The sequence below is a fragment of the Trichosurus vulpecula genome, chromosome 8, assembly GCF_011100635.1.
Source record: "Trichosurus vulpecula isolate mTriVul1 chromosome 8, mTriVul1.pri, whole genome shotgun sequence".
NCBI classification, from domain to species: Eukaryota; Metazoa; Chordata; class Mammalia; order Diprotodontia; family Phalangeridae; genus Trichosurus; species Trichosurus vulpecula.
Window position 1 is genome coordinate 231293204 of NC_050580.1, and position 27521 is coordinate 231320724.

A 27521-nucleotide genomic window follows, 5' to 3' on the forward strand; every position below is an offset into this window, starting at 1 on the left:
CCTAATGGCGTTGTATTAAGCAGCTGTAACTAGAGACTTTTGCTCTTGTAACGAGGAGACAGAAGGGAAAGGGAAAGGATTAAACATTTAGAAAAAAGCCTACTCTGTGGCAGTGCCTTACAAATATTATCTCATTTGATCTTCACAACAACCCCGGGAGGTAGGTGGTATTGTTATCCCCATTTTTTACAGTTGAGGAAACTGAGTCAGACAGCAATTAAGTGACTTGCACAGGGTCACATAGTCAGATTTGAACTCAGGTCTTCCCAGCTACATGCTCAGTGCTTTATCTACTGAACTGCCTAGCTTCAGGAAAGGTGCCTTTAGTTAGGAATGAAAAGATTCAGAGACCCTAGGATATCTAGGTGAGGAGTAGGGACAGAGGCGTGGAAGACTTCAATCTGGATTATTCATAACTTCCAGGACAATCTGGCAAGCAACTATTTTTAAAAAATAAAAATGTATTGATTTTTACTTACTGATTTTTATTTTTATATGTAATCCCTTCTCTTTCCCAGAAAGCCAACCCATTTAACAAAGAATTTTATTTGAAAGAAAGAAAAGAAAAAGAGAAGGTGGAGAAAAAATATTCAGCAAAACCAATCAGTACATTGAAAAAGTCTGAAATTATATGTAATGTTCCATGCCCGTGGACTTCCTACCTTTGAGTGCGTGTGTATGGGGTGCCCTCTCTTACCTTACCTTTGGGGGTAAACTTCTTCTTTGTAATTTTGTGACATTCTTTTCCAGCTATTTTTAAGTTATTTTTTTCCATTTATGTTGTTATAATCATTATATATATTGATTTCTTGGTGCTGCTCACTTCTCTTTGCATCAGTTCATGTAAGTCTTTCCATGAGTATTTATTACATTTGTAATTTCTTATAGCACAGCAATACAGACATACCCTGAAGATATTGCAGTGTGACGTTTAAAAAGGTTCAAGAAATATAATTTCTGGGTAATTTAATTATTTTATTGGTAATGCCAAATATTATTATTAGACCAAAGACAATCATGGCGGTGGGCTCACAGCTTACATGCCATTAGAAGAAGGGTTTTCCTGAGGATGGCAATCAACTCTGGTTGTCCAACAATTAATGAGAGAATGAATATTGCAATGAAGGGCTGGACCTGAACTTTGGTTAAGTCATTCACTTCTAAGTTAATTTCCAGCCTCGGGCAATTTATTCAAAGAATTTATCCCCTACCCAAGCCTGAGCCAAGACAATGGCTTCTTTACCTAGGTTGGGTCTGAACAAGAAATTAGTCTAATCTCATTATCAATAATGTCCTTCTGGAGACTGAACTTTTAAAATCAGGACTTTAGAAAAAGGGGAGGACTCTGGATCTCCCCAAGTAATTAGTTATTAATAATCATTCCTCTCACTGGGTTTGGTTCCAGACCACTCCCATAAAGTGAATATCGAATAAAGTGAGTCACATGAGTTTTTTGGTTTCCCAGTGCATATAAAAGTTATGTTTACACTATACTGTAGTATACTGTAAGTGTATAATAGTATTCTGTCTAAAAAAAAATTGTACCTACCTTAATTAAAAAACACTTTATTGCTAAAAAAAATGCTAACCATTATCCAAACCTTCAGCAAGTCATCTTTTTGCTGGTGGAGGGTTTTGCCTTGATGTTGATGGTTACTGAATAATCAGGGTGGTAGTTGCTGAAGGCTAGGGTGGCTGTGGCAATTTCTTTTTTTTTTTCCTATAAAATTAATTACAATTTCATTAATGCCTTTTGTTTTTATAACACAGTTATTAAAGGATATACCTCACCACCCACCTCCTCCCTGAATGAGATTTCCCTTTACAAAAAAGAAAAAACCAATCAAACAAAAGAACAGCACACACAACATTCTGCACCTGTAATCTCCAAAATATCCTAGAAAAAGAGAGAGGCCTCTTTTCTTCATCTCCTCTTCAGTGCTAAGATTGGTCATTGCAATTACAGATCATTAAGCTTTTCATTTTAGTCCCTTTTTCATTTATATTATTATAGCAATTGAAATAGTTTTCTTGGTTGTGTTTACTACTCTCTGTACCAATTCATACAATTCTTTCGGCGTTTCTCTTCATTCCACATACTCATCATTTCTTACAATGCAACATTCTATTCATATACCACAATTTGATCAGACGTTGCCCAATCTGGAAGCATTGCCCTCATTTCTACAGCTAGGTTCCAATCAGTGTGAATGAGTATCGTGGGTCACATTATTCAAATTTGCAGGGCAAATTCCTCTGTGCTGAGATGAATGACTATATTTTACATAATTTTGACTTCAAATAGTGAATTCAAATACACGCAATCGCTTCTTGCAATTCATTATTCACACTCACCTATGGAAAAAAAATTATTGGTTTGGTACAGAGAAGACCCTTTTTTTCTCTCTCTGACCTCTTTGAGCAGTGAGGTTTCTAACTTGCTGAGTGTGAGGTGAAATGACAGAGTTTTCATTTCTAATTATCAGTGATTTGAATTAATTTTTCACAGGGCTTATGTAAATGGTAACACAATTTGAACATCTTCCCATGCATTAATAGGCCTATGTGACCTGTCTGAGTCACATGAACATCTGAGTCACATGAGCCTGTGGTGGGAGGAGCTTGCTGAACAGGCGGAGCAGGAAGGGTGGGGCAGGAAAGGTGGGGCAGAGTTGAGAGGAAGTTGGTCAGAGTAGTCAGAGCTGGGAAAGAGAGAGCAGGCACAGGAACTAGCATGAGTGAGAGAGGGAGTGATTTTACTTAAGGGAGCTGGTTTGTGGGAAGGCTTGGGGATGTTGGTGCTCCCTGTATTGCTAATGTATATAGATTTCTTTGTTGCTATGATGGATTTGGTTTTGCTGGTGTTGGGATTTGGTTTTCTGGTGTTTGAATAAATGTTTTAGTTTTGCCTTCAATGAAGAGAGTCCATTATATTTTGTGATTCAGAACTGTGCTGGCATATTCACAGCATTCGCTCTGGGTGAATTGGCACTACAGCTTATAATTTCTCTTTTGAAAACTTCTTATCCTTTACCACTTAGTTGGTTTGTTGATTATTATCTCTCTTGCTTGAAGAGGACCAAAATGACATCGCTATGTTGGCTTCGAGGTACAGCGTGTCTTGATGTGGCTGAGCAGACCAATATGAGCTCTGAAGGCTCTATCACAAGCTGGGCACGAATAGTCCATATGAACCTTTGGAGTGGAGATGGCTCTAAATTTGTGTGGAAATGTGAGATGTGCAAAATTTTGACTACTTAGAGAATGTTCTTCTTTTTATACATTTGTGTTATTTTCCTACATATTTTGGGTTTGAGACTTTTTGAGCAGTTGGGGGCCCTGAGTCACGAGGGTTGTGATGCCTTCTGGCTCTGAGAAGTGTATATATACACTCTGAGTTGGTATTTTGCTTTGGGGGTGCACTTATGAGAAGGACCTTGGGATTCCCTGGTCGAGACTCTGAGTAGCCTTATGTTCAGACCCCAGACTGCTCAGAGGTAATGGCTCTCTCGATCCAGTGATGTATGTAAAGTATATAGCAATATTGCTTTGATCAGGCAGTTAGAGCCCTGTCTGTTGGTCTTTGTGCTGATTTCTCTCTTTGTATTTTCTCTGCTTGTATTTTCTTTGAAGTTCAGGGTGCTGACCTTTCCCCTGAACTAGTGAATGTAATTAAAAGTAGGATTGTTAACCCCTTTTTGAACAGTCTTTCCTAGAAAAGCAGATCAAAGAACCTGTAGCAGCCACCCTGGTTGTGCTAGGGTGCTTGCTGCTGCACTGGTCTAAATCTGTTTCTGCCAAATTGTTTTCTAATTTTCCCAACAGCACTTATTAAACAGGGAGTCTTTCCCCTGGTGGTTTTATGTTCTAGTTATTTATTTAACGCTGGACTCTTGAGTTTGATTTTTTTTTATTCTTGCTTAGCTTATCTATTCTACTAATTCATTCTACTAATTCTACTATTTTTTTCCACTTTAACTAATATGAAGTAATTTGGAAGATTACTATTTTTCAACAAATTTTGGGTCCTCTATTTTCCTTGTTTTCTTATTTTAAAAATAATTTCCTTTGATATTATAGACCTTTTATTCCTTCAAGCAAATTTTGTCATTTTGTTTAATTCTATAAAACAACTCCTTGGTGGTATGCTTGAGTATTAAATTTATATATTAATTGAGATGATATTGTTATTTTTTATTGGTGGGTTTCAAAGATTACTAACAAATATCCTTCTAATTATTTGTCTTCCTTTAATTCTCTAGAGAGTCTTTTATTCTTATTTTCATGTGTCTTGAGTTCTGGATTGTTCTCACAGAAATAGCATGTCAGAGGTCAGCAAAGGGATTTAAACTGGACATTGAGAAGATCTACCTGACGCAATAAGTGCAAGGCATGTGACATACTGGAACCAGACTATCAGGGGTAAGAGGTTGGAATATATTCCTATACATATTTAAAGGAAATAGTTGGTGTCAGAGCTACAATCAGTATATAACTTCTCAGTGTCTTTTCTGGCATTGTGGTTGTCTGCATGAGATTTCACCTGCAGCCTCAAGGCCACATGGAGCCCTCTAGGTCCTCAAGTGCAGACCTTTGATTAGATCCAAATTTCATAGAACAAATCCCCTTAATAAAAGGATTTGTTCTGTAAAACTTGGACTCAGTCGAAAGGCTGCACTCAAGGACTTAGAAGGCCACATGTGGCACACGAGTCCAAGTTTTACAGGACAAATTAGCTCATTAAGGGGATTTGTTTTGTGAAGTTTGGATTCAGTCAAAGGGCCGCACCTAAAGACCTTGAGGTCCATATGTGGCCTTGAAGCTGCAGGTTTCCCACCCCTGAGAGAGTGAGCAGAATAGGACCAGAAATCTAGAGATATACATCTTTTCTCTCATCTTTCCTCTAATCTCCAATACACATAGTCCTTGTTTGTCTTTCCTTCTCAAAGGAGACCAATGACATCACAAGGGTGACATCTTGACTTGTTTGTGAATTGGATGTGAGTAGAGCTGTGCAAAGTCATCAGCTTCACTCTCTCCTCCAGAGTCATCAAAGTACAGTGGCAGGTCAAGATGACTGACAGTGGCCTAGGATGTAGTGAGTGACCTAGGCCTTTCTAAATTAAAATCTTACCCAGGTCTCTATTTGTCTCTGGAAATTTCTTAAAATAAGACAACAGTGAAGTTTGCAGCATGAGTTAACTGTAGGGTTATTAATTGGTCTAATTTCAATATTTTGTTGTGTCTCAGGAAATAGGGAGGCCTGAGGAGAGGGAAAGAGGCGGGGAAACAGCCTGTTGACAGAACAGTCAGAACACAAACAACATTTATTGATTCAATTCTCTGTGCTAGATGGGTGCAGTTCATGGCACCCTAAAACAATTATAATAGTAACATCAAAGATCACTGATCACAGACCACCATGGCAGATATAATAAAGAAAAAGTTTGAAATATTGCAAGAATTACCAAAATGTGTTACAGAGACAATGTGAGCACCTGCTGTTGGAAAAATGGCACCAATAGACTTGCTTCACACAGGGTTGCCACCAATTTCAATTTGTAAGAAACTCAATTATCTACGAAGCACAATAAAGTGAGAGGCAATAAAATGAGTTATACCTGTATTCAATTACAGTCATGTACCATAATTTATTTAGCCATTCTCCAAACAAAGGGTATCAACTTTGTTTCCAGTTCTTTCCTAACTAGAAAAAGTCATGCTATAAATCTTTCAGCATACATGGGGACCTTCTTTTTGTCAATGTCCTACTTGGAGCATATGCCTGTAGGGGAATCTCTAGGGCAAAGGGGATGAAGGTTTTTTTTCCCTGCATATATTTTATTTAATATTTTAGTTTTCAACATTAATTTCCACAAGATTTTGAGTTACAAATTTTCTCCCCATTTCTAACTTCCCCCCCACTCCCATTCCAAGATGGCATATATTCTGATTGTCTCATTCCCCAGTCAATCCTCCCCTCTTTCACCCCTTTCCCCTACCACATCCCCTTTCCCCTTACTTTCTGGTAGGGCAGGAGAGATTTCTGTGCCCCATTCCCTATATATCTTGTTTCTCAACTGCATGCAAAATTTAAAAAAATTTTTTTTTAAGCATCTGCTTTTAAAACTTTGAGTTCCGAATTCTCTCCCCTCTTCCTTTCCCACCCACCCTCCCTAGGAAGGCAAGCAATTCAACATAGATCACACATGTATCATTATGCAAAACACTTCTACAATGCTCATGTTGTGAAAGGCTAACTATATTTCCTTCCATCCTATCCTGTCCCCCTTTATTTAATTTTCTACCTTGACTCTGTCCCTTTTCAAAAGTGTTTGCTTTTGATTACCACCCCTCCCTATCTGCCCTCCCTTCTATCATTCCCCCTTTTTTATCCCCTTCCCTTTACTTTCCTGTGGGGTAAGATACCCAATTGAGTGTGTATGTTATTCCCTCCTCAAGTTGAATCTGATGAGAGTAAGATTCGCTCATTCCCCCTCAACTGCTCCCTCTTCCTTTCCAACAGAATTGCTTTTTCTTGCCACTTTTATGTGAGATAATTTACCCCATTCTACCTCTCCCTTTCTCCCTCTCTCAATATATTCCTCTCTCACCCCTTAAATTTATTTCATTTTTTTAGATATCATCCCTTCATATTCAACTCATCCTATGCCCTCTGTCTATATTCCCTTCAACTCCCCTAATACTGAGAAAGGTCTCCTGAATTACACACATCCTCTTTCCATGTAGGAATGTAAACAAAACAGTTCAACGTTAGTAAGTCCCATATGAATTCTCTTTCTTGTTTGCCTTTTCATGCTTCTCTTGATTCTTGTATTTGAAAGTCAAATTTTTTATTCAGCTCTGGTCTTTTCATTGAGAAAAGTTGAAAGTCCTCTATTTTATTGAAAATCTATATTTTGCCTTGGAGCATTATACTCAGTTTTGCTGGGTAGGTGATTCTTGGTTTTAATCCTAGCTCCTTTGACCTCCAGAATATCATATTCCAAGCCTTTCGATCTCTTAATGTAGAAGCTGCTAGATCTTAGGTTATTCTGATTGTGTTTCCACAATATTCAAATTGTTTCTTTCTGGCTGCTTACAATATTTTCTCTTTGACCTGGAAACTCTGGAATTTGGTGACAATATTCCTAGGAGTTTTTTTTTTTTGCTATCTTTTTCAGAAGGCAATCGGTGGATTCTTTCAATTTCTATTTTACCTTCTGGTTCTAGAACATCAGGACAGTTTTCCTTGATGATTTCTTGAAAGATGATGTCTAGGCTCTTTTTTTGATCATGGCTTTCAGGTAGTCCAATAATTTTTAAATTATCTCTCCTGGATCTATTTTCCAGGTCAGTGGTTTTTCCAATAAGATACTTCACATTGTCTTCCGTTTTTTCATTCCTTTGGTTTTGTTTTATAATATCTTGATTTCTCATAAAGTCACTAGCTTCCACTTGCTCCAATCTAATTTTTAAGGTGGTATTTTCTTCAGTGGTCTTTTGGACCTCCTTTTCCATTTGTCTAATTCTGTCTTTCAAGGCATTCTTCTCCTCATTGGCTTTCTGGAGCTCTTTTGCCATTTGGGTTAGTCTATTTTTTAAGGTGTTATTTTCTTCAGTATCTTTTTGGGTCTCCTTTAGCAAGTCATTGACTTGTTTTTCATGGTTTTCTTGCATCACACTCATTTCTCTTCCCAATTTTTCTTCTGCTTCTCTTACTTCCTTTCCCAAATGCTTTTTGAACTCTTTCATGGCCTGAGCCCAATTCATACTTTTTTTGGAGGCTTTTAAGGTAGGCTCTTTGACTTTGTTGACTTCTTCTGGCTGTATGTTTTGGTCTTCCTTGTCACCAAAAAAGGAATCTAGAGTTTGAGTTTGAGTCTGAGTTCGTTTTTGCTGCCTGTTTGTGTTCCCAGCCAATTACTTGTCCCTTGAGCTTTTTGTCAGGATATGACTGCTTGTAGAGTAGAGAGTACTTTGTCCCAAACTTTAGGGTCCAAGCCCTGCTGTTTTCAGAGCTACTTCTACTCTACCGTCACCCCAGGCTCTGTCACAGCAGCGCTCCTCCTCCCCCAAGAATCACCAACCAGGACCACAATTCATATCCAAGCAGGGCACAGTAAGAGAATCTGCCTTTGTGTCCACAAAATGCTTCTTGCATTCCTGCTCTAATCTGCTGCTAGATTCCTCCCACCATGTGAGCCAGGGACTTGGGAAGCTGCTGACGTTGGAGTTCTGGAGGCAGCCTCAGGAGCTTCCTGCTGCTGCTACCACCACTGCTGCATGACCTTCTCCACCCCCAGAGCTGGTGGCCGGACCACTCTGAACTCCATCCCGCAGTTTCCCCCAACCTGCTATTTGGCGTCTGTGGGTTGAGAACTCTGGTAACTGCCATAGCTCACTGTTTCATGGTCCCCAGGCCTCTTCCAGCTGGCTGACTTCAGGTCTGGTCTGTCCCAGCCCGGTCCATGCTGGGCTGTCCTCTGCTCTCAGCACCATGGGATTGACCCTTCCTGGGGACCATCCAGGTTCTCCTGGGCTGGAGATCTGTTTCCCTCTGCTATTTCGTGAGTTCTGCAGCTCTAGAATTTGTTCAGAGCCATTTTTTACCGGTGTTTAGAGGGATTCGGTGGGGAGCTTAAGCAAGTCCCTGCTTTCCTGCCACAATCTTGGCTCCGCCCCTGGGGATGAACCTTTTAACCACTTTAGTTGCACAATTCCAAATTGCTTTTCCAAATAATTCACATCTCCACTAATAATGCACCAGAATGCTTATATTTATAGAACCCCTCGGATATCAAGTATTCACCTCTTTACCAATTTGCTCCTGGGAGTGACCAGAAGCCAGAGGGTTGTTCTGATTTGCATTTCTTTTCTTATTATTGATTCAGCGCATTCTTTCATATGGTTGTTAGTAGCTTGTAATTTTGCAGGGACCTGCTTGTTCACATCCTTTGACCTTTCGATTTACTGGGGAATGGTTTTGGGTCTTACATATTTTTGTTAAGAAACTTATGTTAAGTGTATACTGTGCTGGGTATTAGACTAAGAACTGGGGATATACAAATAAAAGGGAAAAAAAATTCCTGCTTTCCAGAAGTTTGCGTTCTGCTGCAGGGTGGGGAGGGTATGATGTTTAAACAGATATGTATACAATACAGTTTGAATAGGGGAAAAAACACTTATAAAGAGATCATTAAAGGAAGTAATCAATGGAGTTGAATCTTGAAGATTCAGGGACAGGTGAGGGGGGAATGCATTCCAGGCACAAAGAAATGAAAAAGAGAAAGAGCCCAATTCAGAGAGTACCAAGTGGGCTGGTTTGATTAAAGTGTAGTGAAGAAGGTTATTGTAAAATAAACCCACAAGGGAGGCCTCCACTTTCTTGTCCTTCATCCTCTTTAACTCTTGGCAGTTTGGTTCCAACCTCATCATTCAGCTGAAACTACTCACTCCAAAGTTACTGTTGCTGAGTCATTTCAGTGACCCCATCTGGGGTTTTCTTGGCAAAGATGCTGGAGTGGTTTTCCATTTCCTTCTCCAACTCATTTTAAAGGTGAGGAAACTGAGGCAAACAGGGATAAGTGACTTGCCCAAGGTCACACAGCTAGTGAGTGTCTGAGTTCAGATTTGAACTCAGGAAGATGAATCTTCCTGATTCCAAGACCAGTGCTCTCTATCTGCTGAAAAGAAAGTCATTTGCTACCCACAAGGAACTTACTTTCGACGGGGAAAGAAAACATAAAGAGAGTTGTGTGATGGGGATAGGGGTTCTGGGTGGTGGGGCAGGGTGGGTGGGTAAGAAAAAAGGTACCTAGGGGCATGATGGAAATGTCAATAGGAGTACAGCCTGGTGGGAAATGAGAGAGCTGTCCTTTCTACTTTTGTGACATCTCTTCTTTTGCTGCTAGGTGGTACAGTGGATAGAGTACAGGGCCTGGAGCTAGGAAATGTCAATCTTCCTGAGTTCAAATCTGGCCTCAGACACTTACTAGCTGTGTGACCCTGGGCAAGTCACTTCACCCTGTTTGCCTCAATTTCCTCATCTGGAGAAGGAAATGGCAAATCACTCTAGTATCTCTGCCAAGAAAACCCCAAATGGAATCATGAAGAGTCTGGAATGACTGAACAGCAACAACAAAACTTCTCTCCTCTGATGCTACCACCACCCAGATGCAGGCCCAGGTCACTTCACATCTTCTCAAACGTTATAGCAGTACACCCATCCTCCACCTAGCCTGTCAAACTGATCTTCTTCAAGCCCAGGTCTGACCATTCTTCCCTTCCTCCCCATTCAAACAGCTCCAGTGGCTTCTCATTACCTCCAGGATCAAATAGAAAAACCCTCTCCCCTTTCTGGCTTCCTACACCTTACTCCCCTCCATGTGCTCTGTGATCTAGTGACAGTCGCTTCTTTGCTGTTTGTTGCTTCCCCAAGGTACTCCATCTCCTGACTCCAAGCATTTTCATTGGTTGTCCTCCATCCCTGGAACTCTCTTCCTCCTCATTTTTGTGTCCTAGCTTCCCTGGCTACCTTCAAGTCCCACCTTCTACAAGAAGTCTTTCCAGTCCTCCTTAATCTTAGTACCTTCTCTCTGAGACTACTCCCAATTTGTTGTATCATATCGTATCATATCGTATCGTATTGTATCGTATTGCATTGCATTGTATCGTATCGCATCGTACCGTACCATACCGTATCGTATCATATATCCATCATATCATATAAATCATATCATATCATATATCATATCAACCATTCTATCTATCTGTCTATCTAGTTGGCACATAGTTGTTTGTATGTTTTCTCTCGTTTTAGACTGAACTCATGTTTCAACAATCCGGCTAGCAGCTGTTGTGGGGGTGAAAGCCCAACAACAAGAACGCTACCAGCATGCCGCAAAAGCACAGGTTCTTTTGATCTGCTTAACTAAGGAAAGCAAGGTTAAGGGGTTGGCAAGCTTACTTTAATTCAGCACAGAAATATCATTCACTTAGTTCAGGGGAAAAAGCCAGCACACTGAACTTCAGAGCAAAATACAAACAAATTACAAACATCACCAGACAGACCAAATACAGATTCATAGTTACCAACATCTAGGTTCAGCCCGAGAGCTCGGAACAAGGGCTGGCCCAGAGTCACTCGCGCCACCACTGCTGTAGGTAGGAGCTCCAAAGAAGAGAAAGCCAACCCCTGGTTTTATATATTTTTCAGGGTCAGGGGTGAGTCACACATGCAACTCACCCATGTGACTATATTAGGAAGGCAGAATTTATGATTTCAAAGAGAATCTCATATGTGCCTAAAAGGTCCGGAACCGCAGGATATAAGGAATTCTCTAGGCAGAAGGCAGGAGAACTAAAGCATGTATTTACACTCCACAATAACAAGCCCACAAACCAGCGTCCCCATTTTGATATTTTCATCAAAAGCTTCCAGGCCCAATAAGTCCTCCTCACAAGGGTAACCAGGAGGCCACAGAGAAGTGAGATAGTATAAGGCAAAATCATATACATGCTTCCCCTCTACGGTAAGAAGATTACCCACTAGCCTCTAGTCAGCTCTGCTACCGGCAGCTCAGCTTCGGCTGTAGGTGTCTCTGGCTCCAACCGGAAAAGGAAAGGAGGATCTTCAAGCCGTCCTCTCCCCTCTTATAGAGTTTTTGACATCATCAAGCTCCGCCTGAATGACCAGGGCCATTGGTTCTTGACTTGGCCCCTCCCCCAGCGTAGACCACGTTAACACACCTCCCCTCAGCCAGCGCCACAACTCATCACACAGGAAGCTCTGGTCCTGCCCCGGAAGAGCAAGCCCCAGCGTCCAGGGAAGCTCAACGAGGCGAGCTGAGTCATTCAAAGAAAACAAAGTCCATTCTGGCTACAGTGACCTAGAATCATCACAAAGAGGCGACTTAAACCCACATGGTCTAAAAGCCTCTGCTGTCCCAGACATATAAACTAGGCCCTCCCTGGAGTTAGCCCCACATTGGGCCCCACCTTAGTTGCCAATCCACACCCACTAAGGTTTTACACCTAATAAGGGTTTGGGCCTGGGGCTTAGCACCTAGTAAGGCTCAATAAAATACACTGAATTACTCAAAGGGAACAAAAGCCAAACTCTTCAAGGGCGCTTGGTTGAACTAAGTGCTAAGGAGCCCATTTTCCTTACCAACACAACGCCTTGAGAGCAGGGACTTTTTTGCCCATCTTTGTATCCCCAGCACTTAGCACAGTGCCTGGCACATAGTAGGCACTTAATAAATGGTAGTTGATTGACTGTGAAATGCTTCAAACTCCACGCTGAGGACTTTATATTTCATCCTGGAGGCAATAGGGAACCACAGAAGATTACCAAGCTGCGTAGCAACACTGTTAGAAAGAAAGTTCTTTTTGAGAGATTGTTTTGGCAGCTGTGTGGAAGATCTCGAGAGGATGCAGAATGAAAGCAGGGAGTCCGAAGTGATGTGGGCCTGGACTGTGGTGGTGGCTGTATAAGTAGAGAAAAGAGTAGAGATGTAAGAGTTGTGGAATTGACAAGATTTAGCAATTGAAGGAGAAGAGGAAGAGGCCAACGAGGGAAAAGAAAGTTGATGAAAACACTGAGTTTATACGTCTTGGTGACTGGAAGGTTGGTAGTTTACTTAAACAAAATAAGAATGAAATTTATAATTTGGACATGTTGAGTTTGAGATGGCTGTGGGTTATATAAGAATCAGCTAGGTGGCTCAATGGATAGAGTGTAGGGCCTGGAGTCAGGAAGATCTGAGTTCAAATGTGACCTTTGTGTGACCCTGGGCAAGTCACCTCACCTGTTTGCCTTCATCCACTGGAGAAGGAAATGGCAAACCACTCCAGTATCTTTGCCAAGAAAACCCCGTGGACAACATTGATGTGGACCATACCATGGGGCACGAAGAGTTAAACACAACTGAACAATAACAGCATGGGATATCTAGTTGAAGTTGTCCAACAGTTGATACCTGGAACTTAGCAGACAGACTTGGGTTGGATCCGGCAGCATAGCATAATGGATAAATATGAAGCCAAGAAGACCCAAGTTCAGGTCTAGTCTTTGACACACGATGATTGCATGATCCTGGGCAAATCATTTAACCTCTCAGTGCTCTAAGCAAATCTCTAAATTGCAGAAAAGGTGCTGATCTGTGTTGGTGGAGCAAACTTCCTGGGTGGGGAGTGCCCTATAGTGAAATCAGGGGCCAGTGCCTATCCCTCTATAGATCTGGAGGTCACCTGCAAAAAGATAATAAGTGAACCCGTGCAAACTGATGAGATTATGGAGATGTGTAGTTATGGAAGTGAAAATAACTCAGGATAGAGCCTGCGGGGACTGCCCGGTTCTGAAGTGGGTCCTAGATTGTGATCCAGCAAATCAGTATCAGGAAATCTGGGAGACAAGGACATCTAGTAGGGGAGGGGTCAGCAGGGAAAAGCCATAAACAGGTCAAGAAGGATAAGAAAAGTCCAATGGACTTGGCAGTGAAGATGTCCTAGACAACCTTGGAAGAGAGTGGTTTCATATTTAGAAATGAGTGGGAGGAGAGTAAGTGGAGGGAAGGAATAGAGAATTCTTTTTTTGTTAACTTGACTGTAAAAGGGAGGACACATATAGGTTAAGAGCTTATTATTTAAAGTAAGTATTTTCAGTAACTAGGTGCTAGTGGCCAGGCCGTGTGTGGCCTGTCCAAAATGCAGATGTGGGAGGGGGAAGGTCTGACAGTCTCTACTCACTGGCTCCTCCCTTCCACCATCACAATACCTGTCCACTCCCTCCCCCTTTTTTTAATCAGGGCATTCATCTTTCCTTCTTTGAGACAATAGTCTATGAAGTCTGGCCCCAGATGGTGAAAGCAAGAACTTAAATTGTCCTTGACCCAACTCTCGTGAGATCTTACCCATTTTCTACACCAGGGGTGAGGAACCTGCAGCCTCAAGGCCACATGTGGCCCTCTAAGTCCTCAAGTGAGGCCTTTTGACTGTCTCCAAATGTCACAGAACAAATCTTCTTAATAAAATAATTTGTTCTGTAAAACTTGGATTTAGTCAAAAGGCTGCACTCAAGGACCTAGAAGGTCACATGTGGCCTCGAGGCCGCAGCAGGTTCCCCACCCCTGCTCTACGCAAATATATGCGTGGGAGGAGATTAGCTAAAGGAGTACATCTTGGTGGGTCTGGTGAGGTCCAGCCACTGTCTTTGCTAGCCATGCCCCTGTCACTTCTAAACCTTTCTCCAACATCTGAAAGAAACCTAGTTGCAGGGGCAAAGGGCCTTGCTTCGTGTAGGTGCTGGAGACCTAACCTCCTTTAGATCCTCTGGTTCCGGATGTCCTTATCCACTTCTAAGCCCCCCATCCCCTCCTGAGGATGGTGGTTGGTGTGGGGTGTACGTGAAGAGGGTGGCTCAGCTGGGCCAGATGAATCTGGGCCTGAAAAGGCAGGGTGATGAAATTTTTGCCTCTTAAATTTCTTGCTCTAGGGCAAGGCCCCGTCCAACCCCACCCTGCATTCAGTGTTAGTGCGAGTTAGGAGGCCAACATTTTGGAATTTCCAGAGCAGAACTCATAAGTAACTGCTTTTCCGAAGGGCATAGAACAGAAGGTTGGCTTGAAGGATTCTGATTGGGGGAAGCCAGGAGAGCTCATCCAAGGTTAAATAATGGGGTGTGTGTGTGTGTGTGTGTGTGTGTGTTTAGTGTAGTGCAAATAAAAAATAAACAAGTGGGAGCAGTTCGGTGGCGCAGTGAGTAGAGCACCAGCCTTGGAGTCAGGAGGACCTGAGTTCAAATCCGGCCTCAGACACATGACACACTTACTAGCTGTGTGACCTTGGGCAAGTCACTTAACCCTAATGTCCCTGCCTTCCCCCTGCAAAAAAAAAAATTAAACATTTATTAAAAAATATTAAAAAAATATAAGCAAGTAGTCTATTGGACAGTAGTCCAGGGAGGTCAAAAGAGTTAGTAGGAGATAAAGTCCTAGATTTAAAGCCCTAGTACAGAGACATTAGGGGTCATTGGGTCCAACCTCCTTGTTTTACAAAGGAGGAAAATGACATTCCAAGACCTTAATTGACAAGTTCAAGGCCACCCAGTTTGTAAATGCCAGAGGCAGGATTTGAACTCGAGACTTCTATCTCTAAATTCAGGACTCTTTCTACGGTAAACTATTTGAATAGTTCAGCTCCTATCTTATGGGACATCAGGACTCTTCCCGTGAAACTGAGTCATCATTAAGGTCTGAGAGGTCACCTTCGCAAAGGACGTAGGAGAGAATGTTTTTTTCTGAAGCCAAAGACTCCTTGTTTTTCTTCACTCATGTCTGTGTCAGCACTGACCTATCTGCCCCAGGGGTTTCTTTCTTTCTCTCCATGCTTCCCTCCTGAATCTGCTTTCTATCTTTTTTTTTTTGCCTCTTTCTCTGTGGTTTTGAGGTCTTCCTTCGATGGAGCTTCTGCGCCCTCTGTTGACCATTGAAGGTTAGGGCGAAGAGACTGAGCAAAGAAACGTATTGTCTAGTCTAGAAATATCAACCAATACAGTGTTCTAAAGACAGTTTTCAGGGAGCAAGATGGCAGGCTACAGAGAGACTAGGTAAAAACTTCTAGACTCATTACTTGTAAACTCGTTTCTAGGAAACCAAGTCCCAGACAAGGGAAGTGATTTGCCCAAAGATTTAGGGACTAAATAGTGGAAAAACCACACTGGACCTAGGGTGAGAAGACTGGGCTTAAAAAAGTAATGAATCTTCCCCATGCTGTTTGTGTGATCCTGGGTGAGTCACTTAGCTTTTATAGACCTCAGTTCCCTCATTTGCACCATAATGGGATCATACTTCATAACTGCATTGGTAACTAAGGTGGGACTTTTCTTACTGTTTGAGAATGCTAAATTAATTAAGTCTCTTTGATTGAGCCCTACTAGGTGCAAAGCCCCAGGCCCAAACCCCTATCTACTAGATGCGTGAAGCCCTCAGGGTCCTAAGGGGAGTTGCTAAGACCAGAGTCAATAGTATGCGCCTAAGTTCTGGTCACTCAGATGACATTTCATGATGGCTGAAAACTGCATAAACTATATAAAAAGAGACAACAGAGTTATTTGTTTGAGGCTCTCACTCCTGGAGGAGTGTTGGCATGGGACTCTGGGCAACTGCTGTAAGAGCCTCCTGACTTGTCAACCCAGATGTTGATTGTTTCTTGGTAACTATGAATTGTATTTGGTCTGTTTCTAATGTATGTTTGTAATTTGTTTGTATTTGCTCTGAAGTTCAGGGTGCTGGTTTTTTCCCCTGAACAAAGTGAGTTTATATGTATATGTTGGATTAAAGTAAGATTGTTAACCCCTTAACGTTGCTTTCCTTAGTAAAGCAGATCAAAAGAAAGTGTGGGGGCAGTGTTCTTGTTGTTGGGCTTGTGTTGGTCTTTCGCCCCCACAGCAGCTGCTAGCAGAATTGTTGCAACAGTAACCTTCAAGAACTCTTCTGCATCTAACATCCTATATATCCCATAGCTTTCCCGTGTGCTTCTTTTTATCTCTATACCTCTCATTTCATCTATTTTCCCTTCTCTCTCTTTTCCACACATAAATTCCTCTACTGTATTAGATCCCTTGATCATTCATCAGTATGGTCTAGTGAAAGAATACTGGATCACGAGTCAGGAGAATTCAAATAAATTGTATTCAGCACCTCTTATGTGCCTAAGCCTTGTGATGGTTGGGGATACAAAAGAAGTGACTGGATATTTGTATTATAGATTGGTTATCTAATCCAAACCCCCTCACTGCACATCTAACCAGGCTGTAGCCCATATTCATAGCATCTAAGAAGGAGGCACCCATTTCGGGAACACCAGAAATCTGCTTCTGGGAGAAGATATTCTGTCTGTGGTTGAGAACAATCTCTTTCCATTGGCTGTGTAACTCAAAATGGCAGGGTCTTTAAAACTACCAGATGGGGACATTCTATTTCTCTCTGTAACACAAGATGGTGGTGGTGTCCATAGGTGAAGCTCTTGTTCATCCATAACATGGGCACCATGCACTAAACTTGGTGGATTGAAGGGCTCCAACTTTCCCATCTTCCTTTGGGTACATTGCCTGTGAAACTTGGACAGTACACCAGTGCCATGCCAGGAAACAGAATTACTTCTAAATGAATTGTCTTAGAAAGATTCTGAAGGTCACCTGGCAGGATAAGGTACCAGACACCGAGGTCCTTACTCAAACTAAACTGCCAAGCATTCAAACTCTGCTTCAGAGAGCACAGCTCTAATGGGCTGCCCATGTTGTTCGAATGCAAAATGTACGCTTGCCAAAAAGCCTATTTTATGGAGAATTCACACAGGGCAAGTGCTCCCATGGTGGTCAGAAGAAGTGATACAAGGACACTCTCGAGGTCTCTCTTAAGAACTTTGGAATTGATTGTGTGACATGGAGGACACTTGCACAGGACCACTTAGCATGGTGTGTCCACATCAGAGAAGGTGCTGTGCTCTGTGTGCAGTATGTGTAAATTTGGAGTATCCACCCCAAATGTCCCCATGGACTATTTGTGGGCGACCTGTGGTAGAGCATTCTGAGCTTGTATTGGTCTGATCAGCTACAGTCGGACACATTGAAATTTGACTCTAGCACAGTGATGTCATTTTGGTCCTCTTCGAGACAACAACCAACCAACCAGACCCAGTGCCTCTGAGAAATGGGCTTGGGGTATTGGTCTGTTTTGTTTGTCCTTTTCAATTGTTGGCACAGGCAGTGGCATCTCAGGACCCAGAAGTTCAAGTCATGGCAACCCTGGAGCCAGAATTCCAGGCCAGATGTTGCTTCTGGCCCAGCAGGGATTCCCTGAAAAGCCAAGGTGGCGGGATATAAACACCGCCGGACTTGGGGTTTGGTGGGATTGTGCTATATAAGAACTGAGTTAAACTGAGAACCTGATCCATCTACCCTCTCTAGAGATGGAGGGGGTTTAAGGGAAGATCATGTACCCAGGTGTTGAGAGTAATGTTTATATGTTTGGTCTTGATATATCTTTGAAGTTCAATTCAATTAAATAAACAGTCAATAAGTGGCTACTATATACCAAGCACAGTATTAAGTTTTAAGGATAAAATAAAAAAGACAGCCTCTGCCCTCGAGGAGTTTATAATCTAACAGAGAGAGACAACACACAAAAGGAAGGCACAAAGGGGTAACCAGCCTGAGGGCATCATATTCCATGAAGTTCAAATCAAGTAGAGCTGCAGATGGAAAGGGGAGAGTGAGTTGGAGAGTCCAAGTCTAGACCTCTGTAAGTGAACACTTTTGGAGGAGTTCAGTGCTCCACCCTCCAGCCCTCTAATCTGACTGGAAGGAGGCTGAGGAAGTTGGGTGGAGGTTGAATATCCAAAGCTGACTTAAACAGCATGATGAGGAAATTTCAACTTATCCTTGGGAGGGTTATCATGTTCCTTGGAGTTTTAACCAAGAAGAGCTACAGATGGCAAATGGAGAGTAAATATTCCATTGTAAAAACTAATCTGGCTGTTGATTGGTTAAGTGGAACTGGGGTGCTGGGGACCCCTAAAATGGAGGGAACATAATTGGGTAGAGCGCTGGGTCTGGAGTCAGGAAAACTCCTCTTCCTGAGTTCACATCCGGCCTCAGACACTTACTAGTTGTGTGACTGTGGGCAAGTCACTTATCCCTGCTTGCCTCAATTTCTTCATGAGCCAGAGAAGGAAATGGTAAATCACTCCAGTATCTTTCTTTGTCAAGAAAACCCTAAAATAGGTCATGAAGAGTTGGATGTGATGACTGACCAACAACAGGTGAAAACAAGAAATGTACAAAATAAAACCAGAGAAAAGGCCCTAAAATGAAGGCAGACGGAGACTTGAAAAGAGCCAAGGAAGCCAGGAGGCGGAGATGAAGGCGGAGAAAGTTCCTGAGGTAGGACTGTATGATAGTTTCCGGTCTTGAGAGAAATAAGACTGCATCACATGAAATGATTAGAAAACAATCATTCCATAGCAACAGCAATAATAATGAGAGTGATAACTTACATTTAAAGAGGGTTTTAAGGCCCTGACAGACACGAGTCCAAATTCTGCCGTTGATACCACCTACGGGAGGCACATTAAGTGCCAAAGTATCTGGTATGACTGTAAATACTGGCCCAGAATCGAAGGATCTGGACGTACAGGGGCTGGGCTTTTACCTTTAAGGTCTTTTTTTTTTTTTTTTTTGCAGGGAGGAAGGAAGGGCAATTGGGGTTAAGTGTCTCACCCAAGGTCACACAGCTAGTAAGTGTATCAAGTGTCTGAGGTCCAGATTGGAACTCAGGTCCTCCTGACTCCAGGGCTGGTGCTCTCCTCACTGAGCCACTTAGCTGCACCCTTTAAGGTCTTTCTTGATTAGTCTCAATAATAGTTCTTTGTTCCCTTTAGGTGGGCTCTTCCCTGGGATCACCAGGATATGGCTAATTTTGTTCTCTTGAAAGCACCAAGTCAACACAGTGTAGAACACAGATAAATTATATTATGTACAAGAACAAAAAACAGATGACAAGTGACTCATATCCCAATTAGTAAATAGTCAAGACAACTCCCTTTTATTGAAGCAGCGTCTTGATATTTTACTTTCAGTTCTGTATTCTCTCCCTTCCCTCTTGCCCTTGCCACGCCCCCCATCTTTCCCCTACTTCCCGCCCCCCCCCCCCCACTGAAAGTAAGAAAAACAGATCCTTTGCTACAAAAGGGATTATCAAGTCAAACAAATTCCCACGTTGGCCATCTTTTAAAAAAATGTCTCCATCTGCACACTCAGTCTGTCACTTTTCTATCAGGAGTAGGTAGGTAGCATGTTTTAATGAGTCCTCTGGAATTGTGGCTGGTCATCATGATGATCAGAGTTCCCAAGTTCTTCAGAGTTGAATAGTTAACATTTACATCAGAGGTTCCCAAACTTACTTGGCCTACTTCCTCCTTTAAAAAAAAATTATTCAGAACCCCCTGGAAATCTACTTTCTTTAACCCTTTAATGGTTTTTTTTTAAAATTTGCATCATTTCAAAAAATATAAAATATATTTTTTAAAAAAGTGATGCATCTTAAATTTAATAATTTGTTATAAATTTGTGGGTTTTTTACTGTATTTGATGATACAATATTGCATCATGTAACTATTGTATTATAAACAAGTCATTACACACATGTATTCCTACCCACAGCATGCTGGACTTTCTGACAATGCGAGACACGCTCACCTGCCAACACTTGCTTGTTAAGACCTGTTGGTGGACTTGACCACTAATCAGTTAAAACTTGCATTTTGTGTGTTAATTTGGAAGAACTATGACTTTAACTCTGTTATGCAACAGATGAAACATGTAGGAATGGTTTTTCAAAATTTTCTTCTCTTCTTTCCTTATGCTTCCACCACCCTCTTATTTTTATTCAACTCCTCCTCATTGCAAGAAATAGAACTTCTTCATAGGTTCCCAAAGTGGGCAATACTGCCCCCTCTGGAGTGCTAGGATGATACAAGGAAGCAGTAATTGGTGCAATTGGGGGGCATTGAATAAAAATAAGGGGGCCCTGAGACATCTTGCCCATAATGCCACAACTAGTATCAGTAGGACTAAAACCACATATGCCTGATACCAAATCTAACAAGACTTGTACTATGCATGTTGTCTCTCTTCCATTTTTAACCTAGTTTCCTAATTACAAGAAGTACCTAAGTGTAACTTTTTATGCCATGGCATAAGGGTTAATGCCATAAAACTCATAAAGAGAATTAGTTTATCAGAAAAAAAGGCATGGGTTGTTGGTGATGAAATGCATTACTGCTGTTGTTACTATTACAAATCATAAGATTCTGATGTAAACTTTTTTTTTTTTTTGTGGCAGCTAGGTGGAGTAGTGGATAGAGTGCTGGACTTGGAGTCAGGAAGACTTGAGTTCAGATGCTTCAGACACCAGCTATGTGACCCTGGACAAGTCACTTAACCCTGTCTGCCTCAGTTTCCTCATCTGTAAAGTGAGCTGGAGAAGGAAATGGCAAACCACTCCAATATCTTTGCCAACAAAACCCCAAATGCGGTCATAATAGAAACGACTCAACCACATAAACTTTAAAAAAATAAGACTATAAATCCTTTTGGCCAACCATTTACGAGTACACAGATCTCTATCACATGCGTGTAAAAATAGCAAACATGCATACAACAATCATGCACAGGTGATTTCCATGTGTGGAGTATTCACTTGACGTATTAGGTTGTATGTGATAAGACAGAAGTAAAAATCTAGCCAAGGGGTTGTGTTGGCAACCAAAAATGGGCTCCTTAGCACTTAGTCAACAAGTGCCCTTGACTAGTTTGGCTTTTTCCCCTGAACTGAATACTGTTTGTATGTTGGACTGGAGTAAGCTTGTCGGCCCCTTCACCTTGCTTCCCTTGCTTAAGCTGATGGAAAGAACCTGTGCTTTCCCGGTCAACCCCTTCACCTTGCTTAAGCTGATGGAAAGAACCTGTGCTTTCCTGGTCAACCCCTTCACCTTGCTTAAGCAGATTGAAAGAACCTGTGCTTTCCCCGGGGTACCTTACACCCCCGCAGAAGCCAGATGGTTAAAAGCAGCTCCCGTTGGAGCCAGAGGCTGCTATAGCTACAGCCACAGCTACAGCCACAGCCACAGCTGAAGCAGGAGCTGCCAGTAGCAGAGCTGACCTACGGGAGGAAGCTGAACAAAGACTTCAGGCCAGTGGGTAATCTTTTTACCATAGAGGGGGAAGCATGATTTTGCTTTACGCAATCATGCTTCTCTGTAGCCTCCTGGTTACTCTTTCAAGGCGTACTTATTGGGCCTGGAAGCTTTTGATCAATATATCAAAATGGGGTTGCTGGTTCATGGGTTGGTTACTGTGGAGCCTAAATATATGTTTTGATTCTTCTGCCTTCTACTTTGAGAGTTTCTTATATCCGGTGGTTCCGAACCTTTCAGACATGTTTATGATCCTCTTTGAGATTATAAACTCTGCCCTCCTAATACAGGGGTTTGAATGAGCTCAGAGTGAAATATTTGAGTTAGCCACCAGGTGGTGTTCTACTTCAGTTACTAGCTTAGGCCTCTTTCAGTCAATCCTTCACATGCACAGAGCAGAGTTGGCCTTGAATATCTTGAGCACATGCTGGGAAACACTCCCAACCTCAGAATGGTGGTGACTGTTTTTGAACTTATGACTCAGAAGTGGTGTTTTAACTTCTTGTTGTTTTAAGTCCTGGTCTAGAGGTTTAAATACAACACATCATTGAATATAATTATATTTTTTGTTCTTTTATATATAGTTCTATATATTTTGGTTCAATACCCCTTTGGAGTAAATCACTCTCTCAGATCTCTTTCCTCAGTGCTTAAAGTTATGGACATTCATTATGCAATCAAGGCAGCTTTTTGTGTGTGCATAGAATAGTGTGAAAAGGAAAATAAGTAATACTCTCCTCTACTTCCATGGAAATTGTAATTGTTAACTATGTCTCCCCATCATGCCTGTACGCCTTAAAAATCTTTGGTACGGATGGGAAACGTTTTCAAGGCATGCTAAGCTGTGCCTCATTGAAGAATAAAGAAATGGGTTTTCACTTTTCTGTCTTAGGCTCACGGATGAAGCAATGCAGGGTGTGCTTTCCTTAGATTTTCTTCCCCTGGTCCTTGGCTGTTCCAATGTTTCTACTCCTGCTTCACTTCACTTGGAAGCAGGGATTGTTTTACTTTACTATTTATGTCCTCAGCTCTTAGTACAGTGTTTTGCACATAGTAAGCACTTAATAAGAGCTTTTTCCCTCCTTTCCCTCCTTTCCTCCTTCTGTCCCTCCTTTCCTCCTTCTGTCCCTCCTTTCCTCCTTCTGTCCCTCCTTTCCTCCTTCTGTCCCTCCTTTCCTCCTTCTGTCCCTCCTTTCCTCCTTCTGTCCCTCCTTTCCTCCTTCTGTCCCTCCTTTCCTCCTTCTGTCCCTCCTTTCCTCCTTCTGTCCCTCCTTTCCTCCTTCTGTCCCTCCCTTCCTCTTTCTCTCCCTCTTTCTTTCCCTCCCTTCTTTCCTCCCTCTTCCTTTCCCTCCCTCCCTTCCTCCCTCCTTCCTTCCTTCCTTCCTTCCTTTCTTTCTTTCTTCCTTCTTTCCTTCCTTCCTTCTTTCTTTTCCCCACACTGCGGAGTGACTAGGGATGCTTGGCTCTTGAAGCTGCTCACCTCCAGATAGAAGAATGAATGGGAGGAACAGATCATAAATAAAGGTTGTATCCTCCTTTTCCTCTCCTGTGGTTCTAGCTCTGACCACCCTCATGTCATAAAGGGATCATTTAGATCCCGGCTGTGTGTGGTGAGAAGCAATCATTTTCATGTACAGAATCTCCACATTTTCTCCACTATAGCCTTCTCAGAAAATTTTCTTGGGCTCGTTGTCAATTCACAGAGGTGGCAAAAGAAGTGGGGGTCCCATTGACCTCACCTAGCTTCAGCAGAATTACATAAGATTCCAAGACATCGTTGACTACTGAAATAACTTTGCTAACGATCAAATCATTACTGACAGACAGCGAAGTGTTAGAGAGGGAGATAATATGTGCACCCAAGGGATTTGCCAAAGTCATCATCAAAATAACTGACATTTATATAGCAATTAATGATTGCAAAGCACTCTATAGAGCTTCACAGCTGCCCTGCCAGGGGAGTACTACAAGCATTATCATCCTCATCTTGCAGATGAGAAAACAGGTCGGGAGAGAAGAAGTGACCAGCCCATGGTCACATGGTAGGCATCAGAAGTATAATTCAAACCCAGATCTTGACTTCAAATTCACTCCTACATCCATCATGCCTGGAATGCTGTATTTGGTGCCTGTCGTGAAAGGTGTCCTATGTAAAGTCTAAACAAAAGAAAGATTTCTTCTTGATGGTGTAGTTCTTCACATGTTCCTCTTTGCGGATATTGTGATAATTGTAATTTTTGTAATAAATCCTAGTCTCATAAATAAATAAAAGTCATTGTAATGCAAAAGAGATTCATCTAACCATCCATACTGGAAAAACAAAGTGAATTAAAAAACATCTCGTTGCTCTGATTGTAAAATACAGCTGGACAAGCAACCCATTGAATTAGTGCATCCACCTTATCTCTTAGGGAAATGATGAGCTGTGGCCAGAATCTTATAGTTGGAAGAGACAATTGGACTGGACTGCGCTTGGGAAATTGAGAAGCACTTTCAACGATTCTAAATCTCTCATTTGTATAGGAACTTTTGACTTTGATAGCAGCATTTCTCTGATAATGCTGTCTATGTGACTGTGAATTCTAGACCAACTACAACCGCAATGAAAAATCACAAGTAGTGTTAAGAGCAGGAGTGTCCAGCTGATAGCTCTAATTACTTTCGAGCTGATTGTTAAATTTTCAGTGTGAGTATTTACATCTAAGAAATAGGTAATCTCAACATATCACATCTTGACTTATTGTTTTATTGATTGTCTAAACTTAAAGTATTTTTTGTTCTGTCATTTTTAGTCATGTCCAATTCTCTGTGACCCCATTTGGAGTTTTCTTGGTTTTGTTGGAGTAGTTTGTCATTTCCTTCTCTAGCTCATTTTACAGATGAGGAAATGGAGGCAAACAGGCTTAAGTGATTTGTCCAGGATCACACAGCTAATAAGTATCTGAGACCAGATTTGAACTCAGGTCTTCCTGACTACAGATCCCAAGCTCAATCTTCTGTATCATCTAGCTGCCCCAATAACAACAATAATAAAAACTTTCATTTATATATTGCTTTAAGGTTTGCAAAGTGCTTTGTATACACTATCTCATTTGAGCCTCACAACACCCCTGCCCAAGGGCTTTGGAAAGATATGTGGTTGGGATAATACACTACAGCATGTTACCAATGATGACTTTCTTACAAAAAGTGGTAGAAAAAGCATCATAGAGATCGTATGTGACTGGCAAAGGTGGTGGGTCTGCCATGTAGCAAGAATAAAAAACAAGAGAGGCAGTCTGAAGGATGTAATGGTACCTTTCAGATGCTTGAAGAGTGAAAAGTTGAACTAGATCAGTTGTTTGTGATGTGGGGTCCATGAACTTGTTTTTAAAAATTATTTTGGTGATGGATTTAGAGAGCAGGTTGAGACATATTTTTTCGGATATGGCCAATGCAAGGATTTGTTTTTCTTGACTGTTTACATTTGCGACAGGATTTTATTTTCTTGTTTCACCATGAAGGAAGAGAGAGGAGGTGGGAGTAAGAAAAGGAGGGTCTTTGTTTGAAAATAAAATTGAATTAAAATATTTTGATAACTGTTTCAATAGAATTATTTTATGATCATATGTATTTTATGAACTTTTAAAAAATTATGCTGAGAAGGGGTCCATAGACTCCACCAGACTGCCAAAGAGGTCCATGATATAAAAAAAGGTTGAGAACCTCTGGACTAGATGGCATCTAAGAAGATCCCACCATGGCCAAGTCCTATGAGATGTATAGGATTTATGTTCTAAAAGAATAAGAGGAAGGCCTCTATGCTGTTGGGTAGATCTTCTACTGAGGTTTTATGGGAAACATGGGTAATGAGGGTGTGAATGAGTTTTTTCTGTTTTGGTCCATATTGGTGAAGTAACATGTCCTTCAAAGAATTAAAGCTGATTATCATCACTACTTCATAAGATTTGTGATTATATTATTGTGGGTATTCCTTCTACTAAAGAAAGAGAATGAGTATTTATGAAGCACCTACCATGCACTAGGCATTGTGCTAACCTCTTTAAAAATAATTTCTCATTCCATCTTCACAACAACCTTTGGAGGTAGGTGCTATAACTATCCTCATTTTACAACTGAGGAAATCAAGGCAGACAGAGGTTAAGCAATTTGTCCAGGGTCACACAGCTGTTAAGTAACCGATGCTGGATTTGAATTAAAGTCTTCCTGACTCCAGGCCCAACCCACCATCCACTGTACCACCTAGCTGTCTTTGTGGCTCCCTCATCAACTCCTTAATAGATAGATCTTCATGAGTTGCTGTGGTCAAACCAATTCATCACTTTACAGCTAAACTTCTACTGATGAATCTCTTCAAATTTAATTAGGATGGACACAGTCCAAGTGCATCAGTTGTTTGGGAACTCATTTGATGCTTTTCCAATCTTGTAGGACCTTTTGGAGCTCGTGCTCAGTTAGGACCAGGGTCATTATAGCAACACTGCAGAGCAACACTTAGATGCATCAGAACAGAAGTTTACAGAATGAAATTGGTGTTGTTATTCTTATTACTACTATTAGCTCATATTTATTCAGCTCCAAAACCCAAGGAAAATGATGAAAGTCCAGAGACAACTAAGTCACTTCCTTTGAGGGGAAAAATGCCAAGCTGCACTGGTAACATGCTGCATAGAGGATGATATAAAAATATTCAGGGATTTATTGATAGCTACCGCTGTCAGTCATACTTCACAACAAAAAGATTTCATAACTGGCTTATTATATGCTCAGATCATAGTCCCATGGTACATAAAAACCAATGGGGAATGAATAGCATCTTCAGATATATATGGGACAAGGCAGAATGGATACAATTGAAATTAGGGGGCAAAGGAGAAGGTTAGTAGGAGAGGAAGATCTTGATCAGATAAACTGATCAGCAATTATAGGTGATAAAGCTGATACTTCTTGCAAACAGAAAGCTGGAACTGACCAGATAGCAAGACAGCTTAAGTAAATAGGCGTAATAAAGCTGAGCCAGAAATTCTTCTACCACTAACCTGAGCTAAAGTTTGATGTCTCACCTAAATGCCACAAGCTCCAGCCTGTGATGACTAGCTTTTTAATTAAATGGCTGTGCTAGAGCCAATATAGCAAAATTAAAAATGCTCTTATGATAAGAACCAGCAGTGGAGATGAGGATATCTGGGTTAAGTCCTTCCTCTGATATGTACTGGCTGTGTGACCCTGAACAGTGTAATACTAAGTTGTTAGTGCTGCAGGCACCTCTTTAAAATGCTAAATGATAGAGCATCTATGGATCCGGCATCATGGAGGAGGTTTTTTTTTTTCTTTTCTTTTTAAATAGTGTTTTATTTTTGCCAATTACATGTAAAGATAATTTTTAACATTCTTTTTTAAATAAGATTTTGAGTTCCAAAATTTTCTCCCTTCCTCCTAAAGATGGCAAACAATTTAATATAGGTCATATATGTACAATCGTGTAAAACTTATTTCCATATTAGTCATGTTGTGAAAGAAGAGAGAAAACACAAGGAAAAAAGCTATGAAAAAATAAAGTGAAAAAGTATGTTTTAATTTGCATTCAGACTCTAGCAGTTCTTTCTCTGGAGGTGGATAACATTTTTCTTTTCTTTATTTTAAATTTAGGGTTAAGTGACTTGCCCAAGGTCACACAGCTAATAAGTGTGTCAAGTGTCTGAGGTTGGATTTGAACTCAGGTTCTCCTGACTCCAGGGCCAGTGCTCTACTCACTGCACCAC